The following is an 11,552-nucleotide window of genomic DNA, read 5'->3' on the forward strand; positions in this document are numbered from 1 at the left end:
CACGTTTATACATCTTTAATTATTGGAGCCCTTAATAACAAAACATTTACTGAAATAATGACTCACTGTTGTGTCTCGTCAGATCTGTTAGTATTATTTCTCTATGAGTCTATATTGCTAAGTCCGTGTCTGCCATTTCCTGTTTTTACTTTGTCATTTCCCTTCTCATTTCAGGTAGTTTGATTCCTACCTTGCCACTGACCTAATTACCTGCCCCGCCCTTATTGTTTACATCTGTGGAGTCCCTTGCTTTTGTATATATTCTGTGTGTTCCCTGTGCCAAGTGCCAGATCGTTTTGAACCCTGTGAATGGATTACCTTGTTTCATCATTACAGTAAAACCTTTTTTGAATCATCTTTTGTCTAGAGTCGTGCATTTGGGTCCTATCAGTTTTTGTGTGCTCCAGTCGTAACACTCACCCTCTTAAAGCCTAACCTTCTTCTTAACTTAAATAAAATCCAAACCCCTCAAAACACCCTTTTTGTGGAAGTGACAGTGGTCCAAAAAGCACCTCACCATGAAGCCTAAAACTCAAATCTGCCCTACCAAAGATAGATGTAAAAGAGCACACACACATAAACCTTATCACCCTCCGACCATCGCCCTGATTGTTGATGCTCAATCCGTATGCACTTGACACGCTTTACATTAGTGAGTGTTTAAATTGATCACCTGTCAAGCATCATGTAAACAAGCACACTCTTACCACCATCCATTCTCAGCTAGTAAAACAGAAATGTGAGCGTGCGGACGACAGACCCTTAAGACGGTCATGGTTAAGATCATCGATGTGTCTTGAGGGCAGCACTATGTTCTTTAAGGCTCACTAAAGAAGATCTATTTCACTGCCCTGCCATCATTTCAGTGTCCTGTTGAAACTGTAGCAGAACAGAGGTCAGGGTTAAGGCTTCAAGACTTACTGCAGCTAAAAGCTAAAGCGTATATTTCAACCCAGTCTCACGGCATTTCGTGTTCACCAACACGATTTCTTAATCTATTGATTCGTGTTCACCAACACGATTTGCCCCTTTTTTTCGTGTTGCACAGCACGATTTTAAAAGCAATGTATTTCTACTGCCTGTAGCACGTCTTTTTCTCCGGTCGGGTCGAGGAAGACCGGAAGCTGTGTGGTTCATAAAAACATGTTCTTACTCAATATCAAGCCACAGTTATTGCTTTTATTTGAAATCGTATAATTTTGGACTTTTGTTGCCGTCTGTGAGGAAAATAAATGGGGCTCAGAGCCTCAGAATACGGAAATCTGTATTTTTAAATATTTTGTTCCTTCTAATTCGATATTCTTTTCAAAATAACACACTGTTATTTACTCACCAATAACACACAATTATCCTTGCTTTTATTTATTGGTTTAATTCCATAATCTCGGGCTTTTTGGCGTCCGTCAGGAACTGAATTTCAAAATAAAAATAACCGGAAACAGACGTAGGCCTATAAGGGACATTTCGAGCATCATTGCGATTGTCAACATTTCTGAGTTTAGGATGGCCGAAGACACTACACTACCCATAATCCTCAGCTATCGTTTAGGACTACAGTCCCCGTAAGGTTACGCAGAGCGTCAAACAGCTGTGTGAAATGGAACGAAACCACGCCAGACTATCCAAAACTGGAATCGAACGCCCCCCCAGAACTACACATGCTGGCTATTGTGTTTCGCAAAATGTTCTATGGGACGTCTCTACTGAACGTTTTCGTTTTCCCACAATTAGAAGTTGCCAGTATTAAACACATTGGTGTTATCAAATGTAAAACATATAATTAATAAATGGGTAAAAATCGCTTGTGTCCATAATGCGCAGCATTAATACCCACATGACAGCTCATTGTTACTTTGTAATTCTACTCCACTACAATTCAGAGGTTAACCTGGTATCTTTACTCCACTGCATTTATTTGAGTTACTTTGCAGATTCCTTGCTATATAAATAAACATTGATTGATTGATTGATTCTGATTAATTATGTGAAATATAAACAACCCTTAAATCAGACTTTAGTTACACCTGATTAAAATTCAGGTAAGGTGATTGTCAAGTGCCAACAATCAGGAGAGATATTTGATAGTTGGTGCTTGAGAAGACTAAACATGTATCTGCAATTGACATGAATGGAAACGAGTAATAAAGTATATTCATTACTCGTTATTCTCTACTAATAGTTAATTAAAGACTGTATATTATGGCTATTTTACACATCCCTTTCAAGATTTTCAAAGGTGTATTGACATATCATATACACAACTACGGTGTAGTTATGCAATGAATGAAACACTTGGGTCACAGGTTCCTCAACAGTGCATTACAAGACATCTATCAATATGTGTGTACCTCCACCATTAAACTGTCATATTCTGCACATTTCTTATACTATCTACATACATAAGAGTATAATTCATATGTATAATATCAGTTAAAATAAGTGCTTCAACATAGTTAACATTGCAGGAAAGCAATATATTAGACGTTAAGTACTTTGTCAGGCTTAATATTTATCTGTAGATAGATACCCCCAAAGTTTTTTTCTTATTTAAAAGAAGACCTTAATCTGTTATTTAATGTTTAAATAAAGGTTAATTCGTTTTTCTGTTTTGCACCTCCTCCTATTAATATCTTTGTACATTCTGCACTAAACTGTTTTATTGTAGAGATCACTTATAGTATCTTCTTGATTTTTTATATTCTATATTTATACTTTCCCCCTATGAAAGTATGTACTCTTAATATTTTTTTAATCAAATAAAACACAATAATTCAATAACGTGCTTTAACCACTAGGCGGTGCACACAAGGTACACACAGCCATAATAACTTTGTATTATTAGTGTAGGACACTTTTGTTTTCGTACAACATCTGAAGATGTGTAGTTTTATGCATGCTTTCACATAATTTTACAGCATATTGCTATACTATTTCAGACTCAGTATTTACATTCTTACATTCAAAGAAAATCAGTAATATCTTTAAAAACTACAGTCATTTTATATCAGCTGTGCACCGTTATGGTGTAAATATAACCTATCTGTGAATTAGATCAAATGTAAAAGTCAGCCGAATTAGTGTTGATACTGCAAGGAGACGTATTGTGTGAAGAGAAATTGAAGATGTTGTTTAATTGTTGAATATATTTATGATCCACGTCAAGTATTCAGTTTCGGCGGCATTTTCTCAGTTTTTCCAAAGGTCTTCTCATCAGGGCTCTATAAATAAAGAACTACGGCAGATCTGTAATATACAATGCAGCCGAACCATGTATTACAATGCCGTTATGTGATGACTTTCAAAGAGAAAAGCAAGAGCGCTCGGAATTAAGTATTATTTTATTCTTTTAAAATGTTTTCCGGATTTCATATCATATAAACACCAAATCCCAGCATGCATTGCGGCTAAAACATCCAATAAGCGATCTTAAAACCATAGCTGAGGATCTTGGGTAATCGCTCGAAATGCCTACGTCTGTTTCCGGTTATTTTTATTTTGAAATTCAGTTCCTGACGGACGCCAAAAAAGCCCGAGATTATGGAATTAAACCAATAAATAAAAGCAAGGATAATTGTGTGTTATTGGTGAGTAAATAACAGTGTGTTATTTTGAAAAGAATAACAAATTAGAAGGAAAAAAAGATTTAAAAAATACAGATTTCCGTATTCTGAGGCTCTGAGCCCCATTTATTTTCCTCACAGACGGCAACAAAAGTCCGAAATTATACGATTTCAAATAAAAGCAATAACTGTGGCTTGATATTGAGTAAGAACATGTTTTTATGAACCACACAGCTTCCGGTCTTCCTCGACCCGACCGGAGAAAAAGACGTGCTGCAGGCAGTAGAAATACATTGCTTTTAAAATCGTGCTGTGCAACACGAAAAAAAGGGGCAAATCGTGTTGGTGAACACGAATCAATAGATTAAAAATCGTGTTGGTGAACACGAAATGCCGTGAGACTGGGTTGTATATTTGGGCCCTAGTAATACAATTACCGAGGAAATCCCCTTCCCTCGACCCCAAGCTAAAATCCTTAATTGAACCAAGTAAAACACCTTTTTAAAATCTAAATCTCTTTTTCAAGCTCCTTCTTAACGCAATGAAGCATCAATTTTTCTCCAATCTTCCTCCACATGTCCACGCCCTTAAACAACGCACCAACATCGGATAAAATCCTTCAGACAAGACTACAGTATCTGTAACGCCAGTAAATCTTTATAGGGAGATAAAAGGATGAATAGCGGTTTCACATTTGGGTTTAAGCCAAGGCAGCACTTAAACACAGTTGACAGGACAGTAAATCATTTCTGCATCTCCTCTATGTATTTTACTGTGCTGAAAGCTTCCGATCTAATATGTCTCCTTATTATTCCAGTCAGACACTCATTTCTTGCATTTAGTTTTTATAAGCTCAATACATATTTATTGTCTGGAAAGATCTAAAGTATGACTGATGAGATAGTTGCATCTACCCCTCTTTTTCTTCCATGTCCTGTTTTCGCCGTAAATTGATGACGGAGGTTATCGCAGAGCCAACATGTGTTTCCATGTAGCAGCTCCCCCTTTCATGTGAGGCACATGCTAAGAACATACAGCCGTGACCTTTTATTTATGATCCACCATCAGCCTGTTTTTTCTCACTTTTCTCACACACACACACACACACACACACACACACACACACACACACACACACACACACACACACACACACACACACACACACACACACACACACACACACACACACACACACCACACACACACACACACACACCTACTTGTTGAGAGACTGAGTGCAGAGAGTCAGGATGGAGAAGAGTGTTAAAGGATATATGACCAGTCCTGTCACATAAAAATACGCACACAAACGTATCATACACACACACAAACACATACACACTTAACTCTGGGAAATCTTAAACATGTTGTTGACATGTGTATAAGCCCCACACAGCAAAACATTTAATGCTTTCTATCCACGGGAATATTGAAAATCCATTCTTCCCCCTAAAACGTATTCATGAATCTTTATGAAAATATGATATTTGTGGAAGTATTCAACAGTGTATTTCAACATCAATGTGACTATAGAGTCAGTCTATTGAAAAGTCATTTGTGTTTAAATTAAACGACTGTATCCCTCAAAGTCTTTTGGGAAATCAATTGAAAGCGTAAAGAGGTACAAATGACTGATGTTTTCTCAACGTCATCATAATGTTATTTCCAATTATATGTGATCAATAATCTCATTTAGGGACAAATACACCTGAAACCTTAGTGTAGAACGTGTTGGGTTGATGTGTTAGGCAGAAAAGGGTCAAGGCTCAGTAAATGGTCAAAGACAGATAGGTGTAGAATCTGACACCTTTACTGACAGCGGGTTAAAACACATACAATACCAAATAGGCCATGGGAAACAGGCGTAGGGGTCAGGGGGAAGTCATTTTTAAGATAAACAGCCATGATGAGATGAATGGATACATAAAGATAATGAAAACAATGATGACTCCGAGGGAGGTTGTATTTGGAGAGCGAGGATATTATGAAGCATCATATGAACGCAGCAGTGCCATGTTTATGCGCATATGTTGTGCTTATCTCTTCTGATTGTCTATGTTGTGACTGGGTTCATTTCATCCAGATATGCCTCACACGTGGCCGAGACATATCGCTGACAAACTCACACAAATGATGTCTCCTGGGGACAAGTGCGGCATACAGTCTCGCCAAGGACAGGAAACTCTGGAAAGAGCTCATTGTTTAGTTATGTCTGTGTCACTGAGGAGAGAAGATTTGAAGAAAGACATATGGTGCATGGTTTTCCTAAACAACACCAGACAAAGCTGTAATCAGCCATGGACCAGGTTTAGCCCCTTATCTAATGCAGCATTTCCACTGCATGTTACGGCATGGCAATACTCAACTCCATCAGAGTTCCATTAGCTACAGTCAACAGTGCAACATGGGACATTCTGCTTAAAATGGCAATTATTTTATTGCTAAGCTACCATCAATAACGATCACCATTGTTTGAGTGTATTAAAAGAAACATATTAAAATGACTATAAAACATAGTCACATAGTGTCACGTTAAAGATGATGTCATGACAGCCTTACAAGGCATAGCTATGGCGTTCATCTGAGATTCCCGCCAAAACTGAAAGGGTTCTATCTGCCCTGGAAACTGAATCTAGAAAAGTACCAAAATCAGTTGAGTCAAGTCAAGGCTAGCCGACCATGCAGTGAACATTACGTAAAATACACATTTGGTAAAAAGGAGCATCAGTTTGTCTGTGTTTGAGTTAACTGGAGAGACGGGTCAAGGAAATACACAATTAAACTAATATTTGGTATGATACTCATTATGTAATTCGAAAACCTTTCGCTGCGTAGTTTTGTTATAACATTTTAATTGTAGCTCCAAAGGTTTTTATTACATACATGCAGTATAGTCCATTTTAATCCACATGCTTTTTTGCATGAATCACCCATTGTTGATTTCAAATAAGCCAATCTTTTTGTTTCAGATTCAAGCTCCAGCCAAAGCGTTCCAAGGCCAAGTTAAAACAGAATCAAGGGCAAACTTGAGTCAGCGATAACAGCAAAACCAAAATAGTGGACGGATAGTTCAACATGCTTTTAAACCAGATATAACAACAGCTTTTAATAGACTGAGCATGTTTTGATTCTGATACAATTCTTTGAGCTTATTTTGTTAGCCTTTGCCTGAAATATGAGTCAAGCACATAGTTGATATCAGATACCTAACCAAAATAAAATCAAAGGAAAATCCACTTCATCTATGTGGTCTGCTGTCGGAGTCTCATATCCCCCGTGGTCAGATGTTACATCAACTTATTTACATTAGCATGGCCATGTATCATAGACTCGGGTATGTCTTCCCATGGTGCACACACACACACACACACACACACACACACACACACGCACGCACGCACGCACGCACGCACGCACGCACGCACGCACGCACGCACGCACGCACGCACGCACGCACGCACGCACGCACGCACGCACACACACACACACACACACTGCAGCCTGCAGGTAAAGAGTAATTGGTTCCAGATAACTCATTTTGTGTATTTCTCTTCTTATTGTGCAGGCTAGTCAGCATCTGAGCGTATGTTTAACCTTTTAAAACAACATGTATCTTCTTTATTCTCTTCCTTCCTTTCTTTAGTCTTCATCCACTTCATTGTAAACACCCGCCACGTTGTAACACTCATTTTGCTAAATAAGGCGCAACGTTTATTTATCCTAACTCTCATGCCATGCGTTACCCATAGAGCTCTTCTGAACCATTTATTTAAATTCCCAACCTGTCACTTAGGGAATCATATTTGACTTGACCCAGACTTTAGACTGACCTTCGTTCCTCCTGTTACTCTGTGACCTTCGGGCCTGTGGAGACACACGTGTCAAAACAACATTTATCACCTCTGCAATGGCTGCTGTTCCCCGAGCGATGTCCTCCTTCTTCTCCTCTCTCCCTCCTGCTTCATGTCTTCCCTCGTGGATTATTTTCCCTTTTTCGTCCATTTTTCTTATCTTCATTATTTTTGCCCTCCTCTTGTGTTGTATTTCAACACTTTCCTCCAACTACTTATCACTTTAAGTACACAAACATCTGTTGTGCTATTCTCTATAACACATACTTGATTTCTATTGTTACAGGTTACAATCACATACCATATCTCTTCATCTTCTTCTAACAATCTCTCCTCTCTCTGCCCAACAAACTTTTTTTCTTCTTTTAATATTCTCCATCCTTTTCTGATTTGTTTCACTATCCCTCCCTTCTTCTGCTCCTCTACCGTGGAAAGATAGATGTTGTGGTGATAAATCAGAAGAAGTGAAGCGGTGTGGAAGACCAGTGTTGAGGGTCAGCGCCTTGGGAACCCTCATTTCTATTACTCCCCATCGGGACCTCCAGATTCATCGTACCGTTGACGGTCCTCGGTCTTAGTCTCTTCGTCTGTCTCATCCCCCCCATCTCTGTGAATCTTTTGCTACTGCTCTCCTATTCCTTCTCTTCAGCTGGGTTAGCATGTTTTTCTAACAGGAATTATGATTATCTGTTTAATAAGGCTTTTTGTTCAGACTTGGTTTATTCCAGCAAATAGTTCAAAAAAGGCTAATATCATCACTCATGTCAAGCACTACATTTTAGGAGCAGAACATGTCGGCAAAAAAGTTCCTATTTCCACCTCAGAATCAGAATCAAGTTTATTGCCAGGCACGTTTACACATACAAGGAATTTGCTTTGGTGTCTGGTGGTGCAAACATAAATGATCTAAGGAAATAAGTTGCAATAGTAGATACAAAATATAAAGATAATAATAATAATAAGTATTTTTAAGAAACAATTTAGCATTTAAAAAGAATAAAAACCAGTATTTACAACAAATTTAAATATACGTAGAAAGCTAAAGATAAAAACACATTGATATATGAATACAATAGATGATGAGTTCAAGGTCAACGTTCCAAAGAGGCATTCACATATTGTCAAAAAGTTTAATGAAACTGGTTATTTAACAGTGACTTGGTGTATTTTGTATTAATTAATGAGATGAATAAAAGAAGTACAGCATTACATTACAACTAAACGCCATGGCAAAGTAACTAAAGACATGCCGAACTTCAGCATAAGAGCACTACAGAAGGTTGCAGTATGCATCAACCTCCTATCTTAAAAAACATTGTTTCTCTTTGCAGCATAGCAACATCATTTCTATAAAGTTTGGACAATCAGCTTCTTAAATCCAGCAAGTCAAGGTGCATCCACGATAAGCTGCAGTATGGACGGGGTATTTGTAAATACATATCTTTCCTTGTGAAGTTTTATGATTATAGACTGTACAGTGAATAGAACAGCTTGATATTTTAAAAAGAGTGAAATTAGATATGTATTGGTTACCCTTATGTCTTTAAGCGGGTCAACTGCTCAAAATCAATTACGTTTTCATAGAAGAAGAAATTATACAATAAACAAATGAACATATTTAAATAAAAATGGCAACTAATAGTTTTTTCAAGCTGGAAAGACCTTCAAAGCAATGCAGAGTCAGAGGGGAATATAATGACATTGCCTGAAATTAGTTGAAGGTGCTTGAAAGAAGTGGTCAACGAAAAATGAATTTACTGAAAGATAAATTAAGACTTGTCATGCTTTTCCGGTTATTACCCGTCCCCTTGTGTGTTATGAAGGTTTTTATGCATGTAAACGGTCTGCAGAGTCACAAACCCTCAAAGTACACCCTGTAGCGAGTAAAACTCTAATACAGAAAATACCTGTCTATGCTGCCCCAGAACGCCTCGTTGGAGATTTCTCTTTTTCTTCCTGGGTACAGTGACGTGCCCATACCCAAATGGACCAATCCGTGGAGCCGCTACGTTACGTCCGCGGAGCCGTTACGTTAAGTCCGTGGATTGGTCCAAATGAATCAATCCGCGGACTTCCTCACACACACTCAATCTTTTCTCAGCTGTAGCTCCGCCGATTTCTCCTCCCTGAGACGGCGGGACGCGGCGAGGAGTCGTGTGAGCACACACACAAACTCCCAGCCAGGCTGCAGGTGTGTGTGTTCGGGCTGGGTTTCACTGTGTCTCGCTGTCTCGCAGACGGCCACTGGGCTCTTAGGGAGGGGGGGGGCAGGAGCTCCAACAAGCCGTTTAGGACAGAGAGTGAATACACATACTTTACAGAGATGCTGTATGAGAAACCAATGTGATTTTTGGAAAATTGCACAATATAAATCTATTCTAGTAGACCTCAACAATGGAATTATGATCAGTAGAAATGGCCATGACATGGGACCTTTAAACTGTATATCATTAAGCCATTAAGTTATGTCCACATAACAGTCATTAATGTCATAAATCACCCTACAGAAAACAATGTGAAAAAGTTCAGGATAGACGCAGTGATTTAAATCAGATATGACCGATGCGAAACCCCTGGAAACAAAATAAATATGGAGCAGCAGCAGCAGCAGCAGGTTCATATGTCCAACATTAGTTCCCTATACCTCTTGGGGCGTAAATCAGCTAAACCTATCATTGATTAGCTTTGTGGGACTAAATTCCCACAAAGCGTTTTCCTAACCTTTTTACAAATTCCCCCGCAGGACACACAGACATACCCAGGGAAGGATTATCATGTTTTTTGAGAGTGTGATTAATGTTCAAACTTAGAGCAAATCACTCCCATTCACTGCCGACATACCTGGAGGCTTAGTGCAGCAGTGTGTGCTGTAGATGGTTTGCTTATAACTGTGAAAGTGTGTGTCTGGAGTGCACAGTACAGTATATGCCTGCAGGTGCAGTAGCAAATCAGGTATTTTCATTTATGTCTAAAGGGAGAGAAAACATACATAGTCCTCTGTGCTGGGCAGATTACAGTGAATAGTTGTTCTGGTTTTGTGTAAAATCAGAACCCCAATAGACCAAGCTTAAGTGAGCTATAAGACTATGCTGCTCCTCTCGTACACAAATAAACTATCAGGGAGGTTTCTGCCCTTCTGCAATGTTCTGTATATATAAATACTGGTTGAGTTGTAAGGCACATACCAGCTTTGAAAATGTGTTATTTCTGCGTCTTTGGAACAGAGAGTTTAGCCTTTGGGAACATGAACAACTCTTTTCCAAAGCCACAAGGAGGAGAGGAGCGGGAAAATGTAATGTCATTAAGATGTATAACCCGGAGCTGATGCGAAATGGGAGACTGACTGTGTGGGAAATGCTTGTCGAAACTTTACATTCAGTGGGGCTTCTGACCACAGCTGTACTTTTAGTTTGGAGAGTGATCGTCAGATAATCCTCCTGCCATCTGTCAGAGTCGCCTGCTTCTTAATTAATGTGTTCGGTAGCTGAAATTACACATATTTCATTACATAAACACAAGAGTGAGCTAGTCAATAAACAGTGGTATCATGGTATTTTATGGAAAATCACAGATAAAGACAACCCCAACTATCTTATTTACATATTGAGTGCATGAAAGATGCCGATAGAAACAAATAATTATGAATAAGAGGCTACAAATTAATTATTCCGACATTAGGGAATCTATTCTAGTAGACCTCAACAATGGAATTATGATCAGTAGAAATGGCCAAGACATGGGACCTTTATCGACATTAGGGCGGTGGTGGCGAAGTCCATAGGGACTTGGCTTGGCAACTGGAAGGTCACCAGTTCAAGTCCCGGAAAGACCAAGTGTTACCGAGGTGTCCCTGAGCAAGGCACCGTTCCCTACACGGCTCCCCGGGCGCCGTACATAATGGCAGCCCACTGCTCCTAACACTAGGATGGGTCAAATGCAGAGAAACCGTTTCGTTACATAGTACCTGTACTACGTAATGACAATAAGTTTCATCTTCTTCATTCATAAATCAATGACTTTCAGTGACATAATTTCATTTAATGTTAAGTGTTTGTTGGCTTGCTGTTCTTACTCTCGTTATGTTAATCATGTTTTCTGTCCTGTTTGTTTGTCTGTTTTTTCCCACACTTTAACTACA

Source organism: Gymnodraco acuticeps, unplaced genomic scaffold (genome assembly GCF_902827175.1).
Source record: "Gymnodraco acuticeps unplaced genomic scaffold, fGymAcu1.1, whole genome shotgun sequence".
NCBI classification, from domain to species: Eukaryota; Metazoa; Chordata; class Actinopteri; order Perciformes; family Bathydraconidae; genus Gymnodraco; species Gymnodraco acuticeps.